At 38.7% G+C, this 14,814-nt stretch overlaps 2 pseudogenes; both read right to left on the bottom strand.

Moving 5' to 3' along the window:
• The window catches only part of LOC138091134 (tyrosine-protein phosphatase non-receptor type substrate 1-like), a 29,507-nt pseudogene extending 16,758 nt beyond the window's left edge, over window positions 1-12,749 (bottom strand).
• On the bottom strand, window positions 4,326-4,393 carry LOC138091939 (U2 spliceosomal RNA; annotated as a pseudogene).
• Window positions 12,750-14,814: the final 2,065 nt, after the last annotated feature.

Raw genomic sequence — 14,814 nt, 5'->3', positions numbered from 1 at the left:
TTTTAGAAAAGGCAGAGGAACCAGAGATCAAATTGCCAACATCTGCTGGATCATGGGAAAAGCAAGAGAGTTCCAGAAAAACATCTATTTCTGCATTACTGACTATGCCAAAGCCTTTAACTGTGTGGATCACAATAAATTGTGGAAAATCCTGAAAGAGATGGGAATACCAGACCACCTGACCTGCCTCTTAAGAAACCTATATGCAGGTCAGGAAGCAACAGTTAGAATTGGACATGGAACAACAGATTGGTTCCAAATAGGAAAAGGAGTACATCAAGGCTGTATATTGTCACCCTGCTTATTTAACTTATTTGCAGAGTACATCATGAGAAACGCTGGGCTGGAAGGAGCACAAGCTAGAATCAAGATTGCCGGGAGAAATCTCAATAACCTCAGATATGCAGATGACACCACCCTTATGGCAGAAAGTGAAGAACTAAAGAGCCTCTTGATGAAAGAGAAAGAGAGTGGAAAAGTTGGCTTAAAACTCAACATTCAGAAAACTAAGATCATGGTATATGGTCCCATCACTTTATGGGAAATAGATGGGGAAACAGTTGGAAACAGTGGCTGACTTCATTTTTCTGGGCTCAAAATCACTGCAGATGGTGATTGCAGCCATGAAATTAAAAGACGCTTACTCCTTGGAAGGAAAGTTATGACCAACCTAGACAGTATATTAAAAAGCAGAGACATTACTTTGCCAACAAAGTTCTGTCTAGTCAAGGCTATGGTTTTTCCAGTGGTCATGTATGGATGTGAGAGTTGGACTATAAAGAAAGCTGACTGACTGCTGAAGAATTAATGCTTTTGAACTGTGGTGTTGGAGAAGACTCTTGAGAGTCCCTTGGACTGCAAGGAGATCCAACCAGTCCATTCTAAAGGAGATCAGTCCTATGTGTTCATCGGAAGGACTGATGCTGAAGCTGAAACTCCAGTATTTTGGCCACCTGATGCAAAGAGCTGACTCACTTGAAAAGACCCTGATGCTGGGAAAGATTGAGGGCAGAAGGAGAAGGGGATAACAGAGGATGAGATGGTTGGATGGCATCACCGACATGGGTGATGGACATGAGTTTGGGTAGACTCCGGGAGTTGGTGATGGACAGGGAGGCCTGGTGTGCTGCGGTTCATGGGGTCGCAAACAGTTGGACAGGACTGAGTGACTGAACTGAACTAAAGTGAAAGTGAAAGTGAAGTCACTCTGTCGTGTCCGACTCTTTGCGACCCCATGGACTGTAGCCTACCAGGCTCCTCCCTCCATGGGATTTTCCAGGCAAGAGTGCTGGAGGAGATTGCCATTTCCTTCTCCAGGGGATTTTCCCGACCCAGGAATCGAACCAGGTCTCCCGCATTGCAGGCAGACGCTTTACCGTCTGAGTCACCAGGGAAGCCCGAACTGAACAAGGTATTTTTAAATTTTCTGTTTGATTTCATCATTGATCCATTGGTTTTTTAGTAGCATGTCACTTGCTCTCCATGTAATTGTTTTTTCTCATTTCTTTTTTTGTGGTTGATTTCTAGATTCATGCCATGTAGTCAGAAAAATTACTTGAGATAGTTTCTATACTCTTAAATTTGTTAGGTCTTGTTTTGTGCCCCAATATGTGGTCAATCTGAGAAAATGCTCCATGAATACTTACAAAGAATGTGTGCTCTGCTTTTGGAAGGATATAATGTCCTGAAAATGTCAATTAAGTCTAACTGTTCTTTTATATAATTTAGGATCTCTGTTGCCTTATTGCTTTTCTCTCTAGAAAATCTGCCCATTGATGTGAGTGGGGTGGAAAGTCTCCTACTATTCATGTCAATTTCTACCCTTGTATCTGGTACTATTTGTTTTATATATTTGGGTGCTCCTATATTTAGGTGCATATATGTTGATAAAATCCTCTTCTTATATTGATTCTTTTATCATTTTATAGTGTCCTTTTTACCTTTGTGGCCTTTGTTAAAATCCAGTTTGTCTGATATGTGTATTGCAACCCCCACTTTCTTCTCATTTCTATTTACACGAAATATTTTTTTCCATCCATTCACTTTCAATTTATGTGAGCCCTTTGCCCTAAATTGGTTCTCTTGTATGCAGCATATTGTATGCTCTTATTTTTTTAATCTAATCTGTCACTCTGTGTCTTTTGATTGGACCATTTAGTCCACTGACATATAAGGTAAGTATTGATAGATGAGTATATATTTGTTGCCATTTTAAGTTTTTCTTTCCAATTGATTTTATATTTCTTATTTCTTTTTCTTTTACTTTTTTCTTTTGTGGTTTTATGATTTTCTTTTGTATTATACTTACGTTCTCTTCTTTTTGTTTTGTGTGAATCTATTGTGTGTTTTAAATTTGTGGTTACCCTGTTTTATAAGTATGTCAATCTCTCCTATAACTATTTGTCTTAGGAAGAAAATGAAAGAAAGAAAGAAGGGAGGGAGGGAGGGAAGGAGGGAGGGAGGGAGGGAGGAAGGAAGAACTCATGTCCATTGAGTTGGTGATGCTATCCAATCATCTCGTCCTCTGTTACTCCCTTCTCCTCATGCCCTCAATCTTTTCCAGCATCAGGGGCTTTTTCAGAGAATCAGCTCTTCAGATCAGGTGGCCAAATATTGGAGCTTCAGCATCAGTCCTTCCCGTGAATATTCAGGGTTGATTTCCTTTAGGATTGATGGCTTTGATTTCCTTGCTGTCCAAGGGACTCTCAAGAGTCTTCCCCAGAACCAAAGTTCAAAAATATCAATTCTTCAGTGCTCAGCCTTCTTTATGGTCCAACTCTCACATCTGTACATGACTATTGGAAAAACCATAGCTTTGACTATGTGGATCTTTATCAGCAAAGTGATATCTCTGCTTTTTAACACTCTGTTGAGGTTTGTCATAGCTTTTCTTCCAAAGAGCAGGTGCCTTTTAATTTCATGGCTGCAGTCACAGTCTGTGGTGATTTTGGAGCCCAAGAAAATAAAGCCTGTCAGTGTTTCCATTTTTTCCCCCCATCTATTTGCCATGAACTGACGGGACCAGATGCCATGATCTTAGTTTTTTGAATTCTGAATTTTAAGCCAGTTTTTTCATTCTCCTCTTTCGCCTTTATCAAGAGGTTCTTTAGTTCATCTTAACTTTCTGAGGTTATTGACGTGTTTTGATTCCAGAAATCTCTATTCCAGCTTGTGATTTATCCAACCTGGCATTTCACATGATGTCGCAAAGACTTGGACACGACTGAGTGATTTTCACTTTCACTTTTCACTCTGCATATAAGTTCAATAAGCCGTGTGATGATATATAGTCTTGATGTACTCCTTTCCCAATTTTGAACCATTCTGTTGTTCCATGTCTTGTTCTAACTGCTGCTTCTGAACCTGCAAACAGGTTTCCATTTATAATGTATTATTGCCCATCCATAAAAATGAAATTTTGCCATTTGCAGCAAAATAGATGGACTTGGAAGGCATTATGCTAAATGAAATAAATAAGACAGAGAAAGACAAATAGTGTATGATACAACTTATATGTGGAAAATAAAAAATACAACAAACTAGTTAATATAACAATAAAGAGACAGACTCAAAGATATAGAGGACAAACTCGTGGGAACAAAGAAAGGAAGAGGAAAATATAAGCTAAGGGGTAAAGAGGTGCAAATTATTACATATGAAATAAGCTACAAGGATATATTGTACTACACCAGGAATACAATCAATATTTTATAATAACAATAAATGGAGTATAACCTTAAAAATTGTGAATTACTATATTTTACACTTGTAGTTTACAAATTATTTTATAGCAACTATACTTCAATATAAAGGAAATAGCCCAAAATTCCATCAATAGATGAATAGATAAATTAAATGTGAGATATATATATATATATATATATATATATATTTGTATATAATATTTCAGTCCTAAAAAGCAAAACATTTTGACATCTACATCATGGCATGGATGAACCTTAAAAATACACTCAGTGAAATAAGCCAGATAAAAAAGGACAAATAGATGATTCCACTTATGGTACACAGAATAGGCAAATTCACAGAATAGATGTTTCCAGTGGTTGCAGGGAAAAAGAAATGGGGAGTTACAGTTTAATGAATAGATTTTCTGCTACAGATGTTGAAAAAGTTCTGGCAATATGTACTGGTAATGCTTCACAACACTGTGAAGGTCCTTAGTGCCACTTTGTATCCTTAAAAGTAGTTAAAATGGTAAATTTTATGTTTTTTATATTTCACTGCAAAAAAAAAAAAAAAAAAGAGAGAGAGAGAGAGATCTGAAACATTGGTCATTGCCCCAAATAAAGCTTTTCAACTGAACTAAATGGTTCAAGGAAAAATTAAATGTGTGATTCTACACTTGATCTTAGCCAAAAGGCCAAGAAGTGATAAATGTGTGATTCTAAATGTTGATACATTTGAGGAAACTACAAGTGAATAGGAAGGTAGAACCATGGGGACAAGCAAACAAGGAAACAGCAAACTCCAAAATCATGTTTTGAAAAGAACTGCAGGTGGCTGACTACATTTGGACAATGAGTTACAAGTTAAAGGGACACGAGTTACCATGGGGTCAATTATTTTTATTACATGTGCAAGTTTACCAGATTGATTTCGCTGCCTCCTTAACTACACAGTTTCTGGAGATACAGAGAAATACAAACATATTCCTTATCTGGAATGTTCTATTAAACAGGCAAGGGTCTAATTACAGGGGTATAAATCAGAGGAGCAGGCTGTTGTGCCACAAACAAATTCTGTGTTCTTTTCTGTTTCTTCCCTATTCCTTAAGCAGAAAATGTGTGGTTCATCTTTGCGGAGTGTGAGCTGGTAACCCACTCACTTCAGTTCAATTCAGTCATTCAGTCATGTCCTACTCTTTGTGATTCCATGGACTGCAGCATGCCAAGCTTCCCTGTCCATCACAAACTCCAGGAGCTTGCTCAAACTCATGTTCATCGACTCAGTGATGCCATCTAACCATCTCATCCTCTGTCATCCCCCTCTCCTCCTGCCTTCAATCTTTCCCAGCATCAGGGTCTTTTCCAGTGAGTCAGTTCTTTGCATCAGGTGGCCAAAGTATTTGAGTTTTAGCTTCAGCATCCATCCTTCCAATGAATATTCAGGACTGATTTCCTTTAGGATGGACTGGTTTGTCTCCTTGCTGCAAGGGACTCTCAAGAGTTTTCTCCAACACCACTGTTCAAGAGCTTCAGTTCTTCTGTGCTCAACTTTCATTATGGTCCAACTCTCACATCCATATATGACTACTGGAGCTTTGACTATACGGACCTATGCACTATTTGTAACCAATCACGCCTCTTAATGAGGGTGCATGCTATTACAGGGTAAGTACTGTGATGTACCAACATCATCAAATGGTTTAGGTTTTTAAGTCTAGACAAGATTGAGGTTAAGGAAGTTGAACTGTTAAGACAAAAATTGGAAGAAATAGGAAAGAACATTGGAGGGAGGAATGGAAGGAGAGGAGGAGGGGGAAGAGAATAAGGGTCAGGAGCCAAAGAATTAAAAAAAAATACAATCTGTGAATCAATAATTATCCTATTTATATTTCTGCTCCAGACCTTTCCTCTAAACTCTGAATTGAATGTCCAACTATATACTCTTCATGTTCTTTGTATAGATATAACCATCTCACAGTTAAAACATCTAAAACTGGACTGAATTTCCCCCACATTCTCTGTATCTCAGCTGAGCCACTCTTCTTCTTCCAGATTGTTAGGGAAATTAAATAAATAGTCTTGTTTAAGCTTCAGAGACAAAGCAGAGCAGGCCTGTGACCTTGCTTCTAGCCTGCCTGGACACTGACCTGACTGTGAGTGCCCTGACTTGCCTGCTGTGAGTGCGAATCTTGTAGCACCATGGATAAGAATCTTAAAATTGTTGAGCCGCTGGAGGGGCCCTGGCTAACCAAGTCACAGGCTCAACATTCCAAGTTTTACACGACAAAACAAACAGCATTAACGTGAAACCAGAACTGCAGTTTGCTCACAGATTGATGATGCTATCAGTTTGCATTCTGTGATTATAACTGGGAATCCTGAACTGCAGTTTTTGAATTCTCACCTACAGAACAGGCATACTGCCTGAGACCTTTTCCCAATTGGGACTCCAGATGTGCTGTGTCACGGGGACTTCCCAGTGCTGTTTGAGTCTGGATGTTGGTCAAAACCCAATTTGATTATATAGCCTCTGCTGTTTCTATTTCTCTCTTTAAAAAAAATAAAGTTAGTATATTGAAAGTAAGCTAGATAATTCTCTAATCAGTTCAGTTCAGTTCAGTCACTCAGTCAGGTCTGACTCTTAGCAACCCCATAGACTGCAGCACGCCAGGCTTCCCTGTCCATCACCAACTCCCGGAGTTTGCTAAAAACTCATGTCCCTCGCATTAGTGATGCCGTCCAACAATCTCATCCTCTGTTGTGTCTTTCTCCTCCTGCCTTCAATCTTTCCCAACATCAGAGTCTTTTCCAGAGTCAGTTCTTCGCATCAGGTGAGCAAAGTATTGGAGTTTCAGCTTCAGCATCTGTCCTTCCAATGAATATTCAGAACTGATTTCCTTTAGGAATGACTGGTTTGATCTCCTTGCAATCCAAGGGACTCTTAAGAGTCTTCTCCAACACCACAGTTCAAAAGCATAGATTCTCCACTGCTCAGCTTTCTTTATAGTCCAGCTTTCACATTCATACATGACTAATGGATTTGTATACAATGAGTAGCTTATTTTGTTAACAAATCCTTTGAACCTGGGACAAAAGTGAAAACCTTCACCAAAACACAGATGCAGAAGTCTCAAAACATTGGAGTCTTTTTCTTCCACCTCAAATCCTATGCATCAGAAAATTCTGTTGCCTCCTCATCAGCATGCATCTGGAATCTGACTTTCTTCTCTTATCTCTATTAGCTCCTGCCCAGGTGCAAGTCACTTTTACTTTTTTTTTTTTTGCATGAATGTGATTATCTCAGATGATCTACTTGTTTCTTAGTACTCTTGCCTGGAAAATCCCATGGACAGAGGAGCCTGGTAGACTGCAGTCCATGGGGTTGCTAGGAGTCAGATACGACTGAGTGACTTCACTTTCACTTTTCACTTTCATGCATTGGAGAAGGAAATGGGAACCCACTCCAGTATTATTGCCTGGAGAATCCCAGGGATGGGGGAGCCTGGTGGGCTGCTGTCTATGGGGTCACACAGAGTCTGATACGACTGAAACGACTTAGCAGCAGCAGCAGCTACTTGTTTCTGTTATGTATAGTCTGTTCTCAATCAAATAGTAGAATAAATTAAAACTCATGTCAGATTATGTCTCTTCTCTCTTCAAAACCATGGGCTGAAATAGGAAGAGTAAAATACCTAGGAATAGACCTACCTAAGGAGACATAAAAGTTGTATATAGAAAACTATAAGACACTGCTGAAAGAAATCAAAGACACTATAAATAGATGCTCATATTGTTCTTGGACTGGAAGAACCAATATTGTGAAAATGACTATACTCCCCAAAGCAATCTCAGATTCAATGAAACCCCTATCAAATTACCAACAGCATTTTTTTCATAGAACTAGAAAAAAAATTCACAATTCATATAAAAATGCAAATACCCTGAATAGCCAAAGTAATCTTTAGAAAGAATAATGGAGCTGGAGCAATCAACCTTCCTGACTTCAGACTGTATTACAAACTTCATCATAAAGACAGTATGGTACTGACACAAAAACAGAAATATAGACCAATGGAACAAGATACAAAGTCCAAAGATAAATCCACACACCTATATACATCTTATCTTTGACAAAGGAGGCAAGAATATTCAATGGAGAAAAGATAGTCTCTTCAATAAGTGGTGCTGGAAAAACTGGACAGCTACATTTAAAAGAATGAAATTAGAACACTTCCTAATATCATATACAAAGATAAACTCAAAACAGATTAAAAAGTAAATGTAAGATGAGAAACTATAAAACTCTTAGAGGAAAACATAGGCAGTACAGTCTTTGACATCAGTCACAGCAAGATCCTCTATGACCCACCTCCTAGAGTAATGGAAACAAAACCAAAAATAAGCAAATGGGACCTAAGGGACCTAATTAAACTTAAAAGCTTTTGCACAACAAATGTAACCATAAACAAGATGAAAAGACAATCCTCAGAATGGGAAAAAATAATTGCAAATGAAGCAACTGACAAAGGATTAATCTCCAAAATCTACAAGCAGCTCATGCACCTCAATATCATAAAAAGAGACATTTCTCCACAGAAGACATACAAGATGGTTAATAAACACATAAAAAATACCCAATGTTGCTTATTATTAAATCAATGCAAGTCAAAGCTACAATGCAAGTCAAAACAACCTCATCCCAATCAAGTTGGCCATTATAAAAAAATCCATAAACAACAAATACTGGAGAGAATGTGAGAAAAGGGGAACACTCTTGGTGGAAATATAAAATTTTTAAATAATTTATTTATTTTAATTGGAGGATAATTACCTTACAATATTGTGATGGTGCTTGCCTTATATCAACATGAATTGGCCACAGGTTTACATGTGTCCCCCTCATCCTGAACCCCCCTCCCTACCCTATCCCTCTGGGTTGTCCCAGAACACCAGCTTTGGGTCCCCTATTTCATGCATTGAATTTGCACAGTTCATCTGTTTTACGTATGCCAATGTACATGTTTCAACGCTATTCTCTCAAATCATCCCACCCTCGCTTTCTCCCACTGAATCCAAAAGTCTCTTCTTTACATCTGTGTCTGGGAATATAAATTTACATGGTGACTACAGAGACCAGTATGGAGATCCTTTAAAAACTTGAAATAAAACTACCTTAAAAAAATAAATAAATAAAATAGGGCATACTCCTGGAAAAGTGTGTGTCCAATAAACTAAATGAAATCTTAAAAGAAGAAACTGCAATGGCAACCATTTCACTCACAGCAAAACCAAATCCTTCGACACAGGAGGATGATTCTACTCTCAGGACTTTTGTACATGCTGCTCCCTGCCAGGAAGGCTCCTCCCCCAGATAACCACATGGCTCACTTCGGAATTTTCTTTTCATCTTTGCTCACAAGTCCCCTTCTCAGAGATGCCCACCCAAGATCACCAGGTTTGAAATACATTGCACCCAACATATTCTCCCAATTTGTTATCTAGCTACTCTTTTTAAAAACACTTATCACTTTCTAATATACTATGTTATTTAAGTATAAGTCTACTGTTTATTGTCATTTCTTCCACTAGGCTAAATATCCATGAGGACAGCTTCTTAGTCTCTTTTATTCACCAAAGTACCCCAAGTTCCTTCCTGCAATATAGAAAGTATCCCAAAAATATATGTTGTTTGAATCGCCCACTGTGACATCTCCATGAGACACTGAATTCTATTTTAAGTGGAGATTTCTCCAGAAATTACTAGTATATCAGAAGTTGAGTTGTCCACGTAGGTCAGTTTATGAAAAACAAAAGAAATTTGCACTTATACAGGAAGAGGAAGAGCCCAGGAGAAGAAAACCGTAAACCCTCTTTCCCACACTCCATACTTCTCCACACCCACTGGCAGAAGGTGCAGAAATATTCATGGGATGGAAAAAGGGCACAGTATCAAGAAGAGCCATGGTTAAACTCATGAGCTTAACTACTAGGTTGCTTGAGTTCAAATCATACCTTTATCAGGTACCTTACTGAGTGACCCTGAACTTTCCTTGCTCAGTTTTCTTATCTGTAAGGTAGGGGTTGAGAAGAGGATCTAGCTTGGATATAATGATCACATGAGTAAATGCTGTGGGCATTTCCAACATTGTCTGGCACATGCTGAGTGGTCAATAAAATGAATAGTTATTACTCATTAGATTTCCTAAGGCATGGAAGCTTCAGATGGCATTAGATTATATATATATGTATATGTGTGTATACATATATGTTTTAGGTATGGATGTGGTTATAATTATAGATATAGATATGGATATGAATATATAGGTGATATAGGCAAGATTCTTGTGTCTTTTATCCCTCCTTTCTTCCTCACTTCTACCCAACATGGAAGCAGAGACTAAGATAACAATGCAAGAAATTCTACTCTTTAACCAAGAGAAAAGTTTTCTTAAGAATTTGAGTGAGGGTAAGGGGTAGATTTGGCATAGTCAATAAAGCAGAAATAGATGTTTTTTTGGAACTCTCTTGCTTTTTCAATGATCCAGCAGATGTTGGCAATTTGATCTCTGGTTCCTCTGCCTTTTCTAAAACCAGCTTGAACATCAAGAAGTTCATGGTTCGCACATTGCTGAAGCCTGGCTTGGAGAATTTTGAGCATTACTTTACTAGCATGTGAGATGAGTGCAATTGTGTGGTAGTTTGAGCATTCTTTGGCATTGCCTTTCTTTGGGATTGGAATGAAAACTGACTTTTCCAGTCCTGTGGCCACTGCTGAGTTTTCCAAATTTGGTGGCATATAGAGTGCAGCACTTTCACAGCATCATCTTTCAGGATTTGAAATAGCTCAACTGGAATTCCATCACCCCCACTAGCTTTGTTCGTAGTGATGCTTTCTAAGGCCCACTTGACTTCACATTCCAGGATGTCTGGCTCTAGATGAGTGATCACACCATCATGATTATCTGGGTCCTGAAGATCTTTTTTGTACAGTTCTTCCATGTATTCTTGCCACCTCTTCTTAATATCTTCTCCAAAGCCTTTGACTGTGTGGATCACAATAGACTGTGTGGATCACAGTAAACTGTGGAAAATTCTGAGAGAGATGGGAATACCAGACCACCTGACCTGCCTCTTGAGTAATCTGTAGGCAGGTCAGGAAGCAACAGTTAGAACTGGACATAGAACAATAGACTGGTTCCAAATAGGAAAAGGAGTACGTCAAGGCTGTATATTGTCACCCTGCTTCTTTAACTTATATGCAGAGTACATCATGAGAAATGCTGGACTGGAAGAATCACAAGCTGGAATCAATATTACTAGGAGAAATATCAATAACCTCAGATATGCAGATGACATCACCCTTATGGCAGAAAGGGAAGAAGAGCTAAAAAGCCTTTTGATGAAAGTGAAAGAGGAGAGTGAAAAAGTTGGCTTAAAGCTCAACATTCAGAAAATGAAGATCATGGCATCCGGTCCCATCACTTCATGGGAAATAGATGGGGAAACAGTGGAAACAGTGTCAGACTTTATTTTTGGGGGCTCCAAAATCACTGCAGATGGTGACTGAAGCCATGAAATTTAAAGATGCTTACTCCTTGGAAGAAAAGTTATGACCAACCTAGATAGCATATTCAAAAGCAGAGACATTACTTTGCCGACTAAGGTCCGTCTAGTCAAGGCTATGGTTTTTCCTGTGGTCATGTATGGATGTGAGAGTTGGACTGTGAAGAAGGCTTAGTGCTGAAGAGTTGATGCATTTGAACTGTGGTGTTGGAGAAGACTCTTGAGAGTCCCTTGGATTCCAAGGAGATCCAACCAGTCCATTCTGAAGGAGATCAACCCTGGGATTTCTTTGGAAGGAATGATGCTAAAGCTGAAAGTCCAGTACTTTGGCTACCTCATGCGAAGAGTTGACTCACTGGAAAAGACTTTGATGCTAGGAGGAATTGGGGGCAGGAGGAGAAGGGAACAACAGAGGATGAGATGGCTGGATGGCATCACTGACTCGATGGACGTGAATCTGAGTGAACTCCGGGAGCTGGTGATCGACAGGAAGGCCTGGCGTGCTGCAGTTCATGGGGTCACAAAGAGTCGGACACGACAGAGAGACTGAACTGAACTGAACTGAAGGGGTAGATTTATAGAGAAATAGAAAAGGAGAGATGTTGCTAAAGACCTCAAAAACTGAACCTTGTCCATATCATTTCATGTAGATTGAAAAATGTTTTAAGGGGAAAAACAGAAAAAGTCTTCTTGAAATACCATGTGTCTGGAAACACTTCCTCATACCCACACATACATACATGCACATACACACACATAAACACATTCACCCACAAACATGTATTAAAAAGTACCCTAGCAATCTAATGTACAAGCTGTTTGGAGCATTAAAAGAAATTATAACACATATTAAAATCTCAGTGAAAATGTCATCGCATAGCACCCATGCAATATACTGAAAAATTTGAACTCTTCTCTGAGTGGCATGATGGGTGATGACTAATATATTGTTTGCTTCTTGGTATTTTCTGATATTTCTGCAATTGGGCTCTTCCGAGAAGCTGAGCAGCACAACATTATTCAGAGAATCAACTCTGGAGCTGGACAGCCTGGATTTGAATACTATGCTCCACTGCTTTAGATAGGTGACATTGGACAAGCTACTCTGTGCCTCAATTTCTCCATTTACAATTGGAGTGATAGTTATCACATAGGGATGTTGTGAGGATTAGTCAAGTAAATATGCACAAAGCTGTCAGTGTTTAAAACATCCTCTGTTTGGAAGACTCTGGTAACCAGCTGCAAACGATGGATCTACAGAGAAAACTCAGATCCCTGATTTCATGCTCTCAGATAAGGCCCAGCCCTTGGCCGTATGTGACTGCCTCGGGTAGCATACCCATGTTTACATGGAGACCCTAAAAGCACAAGGATGGGGGAAAGTCCAGGGGACAGGGAGAGGGGATTCTACTCTAAGCAATGCTCACCTATGAGTCCCAGGAGTAGAATAAGCAACAGGCAAGAAGGAGGAGGACGGAAGTAGCAGGCAGAGAATGTCATTGTGGAGGCCTGCGGAGTTGCTCTGTCCAGACATGTCAGTTGAGAGAACTTGAATTTCTGTGCTCTGTGGAGAAGAGAAAAACTCCACCTACCATGATATAAAAGGAAGTGCCTGTGATGGGGTGAAATGTCTGTGAGAAAGTAATCTGCTTCTGAATTCTTGTAGTTCCTGTTTCTAGACAATGAAATAGGACTCGTGCAGAAAACATAGGTACAAGTTATGAATTTTGTGTTTTCAGAGAGATTGGACAAGCCTAGCAGAAATAACGCTTCCTCCCTACCTGGGGTCTCTGCTTTCTCCTCTGGGTCCCTTGCCCCATTCATGGTGACCCCTCTTTCAAAAGCACCAAGCAAACTCACATAAACCAAGAGGATCTGTGGTTATGGTCTATGTCCTAAAGACACAAGCCCAGGACCCTAGGATGTGACTGGTTTGTGGTCTCCTTCTGTACTTGGAAGGAAGAGGGTTCACCAGGGCCTTCTCTATTTTGGAATGGAACCAGATCAGCACCTGAAATGATTTCCTATTCCAAACCTTTATTGATGTCACTAGTAAAATTTAGCCCAGTTGCAAAGTGCAATGTGGACCTAGACTGGTATGGCCAGCGCTCAAAAAAGGAATCATTTTCTACTTCTTTTAGGAGAAGAAGTAGATTATATGACCCAGAAATTATACTTCCAGGCATTTATCTCAGAGAAGTGAAAACTGTCCATACAAAATCTGTGCACAAATGTTTTAAAACGTTTCTTTTTGAGTCAAAACAGTGGAAAAAGCAAAATGTCTGATAAAAGGGAAGAGTTTAACAGCCTTTCTATATGAGGAAATACTATGGAACATACAAAAAAAAAATGAGTTATATATGAGTACAGCTTCGTCTCTTGAAGACATTAAGCTGACTGAACAAAGCCAGTCTCAAAGTATCACTCCACTTGCACAACATTATCAAAATTATATATATAAAACAGAATGGCATTTGCCAGAGGTTTGGTTTGGAGGGGATGTGTGTCAATTTGTCATGCTAGCACATGGGAGACCCTGTGGCTATGGAACGTTCTACAGCCTGCCCAGAGTGGTGGTTATACATATGCACGAAAGGATCAACATAAACCAAAATTTAGAGTGTTACAAACTCAGCTATAAGTAATAATCTCATAGTAACAATACCATGGACACTATTAAGCTATCCAAAATTATAATTATATTAGAGTAATGAGGAATAATGTGTACATAGGTCAGAAGTAACAGAACATTACATCCTCATCCTCCACACTGGGGTGTCTATAAATAATGCCTAAGAGTGAAAAAAATCAAGAAGTATCAGTAAGCATACTATGTGACATTTGGCATTGAAACCTAAAATCATCAGTTAAAAGAGTTGAAAGTGGTTTTGTCTCAGAGGTGGAGAATGGCAGGAGGTTAGAGAGACTCCAGTTTTCATATGTATAACTTGTAGAACTATTGGACTCATAAACTATCTGCATATGAAAGTTTAATAGATATAAAGATGATTGGATTGATGTCAATAGAGTTACACATAAAAAGAATGCCTTTACTGTTCAGCAATGGTAATAACTTTTAAGCTTGCTGGACAAAACAATGATGATCTACATCAAATACAATCTTATAGTCAAAACTATTGAAAGCAGTAATAATAATTTTTAAAGATTCCATAAGCTAGAAAGTATTGAAGACAGCTTTAACTAGAGATGAATAAGACCATTCATGGTAAAAACAACTGTAAAATTGTGAATTTAAAATCACTTGAAAAACTAAATAAACAGAAGCATATTATATACATGAATGAGAGAACTCAATATTTGAAATTTTTCAGTATTCCCCAATTCATATATAAATTCAATGAAATCAAGCAATAATTCTAAAATAGTTTTTCATGAAAATGCATCAGGAGATTGAAGCTGAGGAGATGAAAAAGTGATGTCATACAAATGGAAATGCCAAGAAAACAGGGATACTAATACTCATATCAGAAAAAATAGACTTTAAAGCAAGGCTACACAAAAGACAAATGAGGCATTATATAATGGTAAAGTGATCAGTCTAAGA

This window comes from Capricornis sumatraensis, chromosome 15, assembly GCF_032405125.1.
Source record: "Capricornis sumatraensis isolate serow.1 chromosome 15, serow.2, whole genome shotgun sequence".
Lineage (NCBI taxonomy): Eukaryota > Metazoa > Chordata > Mammalia > Artiodactyla > Bovidae > Capricornis > Capricornis sumatraensis.
This window is presented reverse-complemented; position numbering and strand designations above follow the sequence as displayed.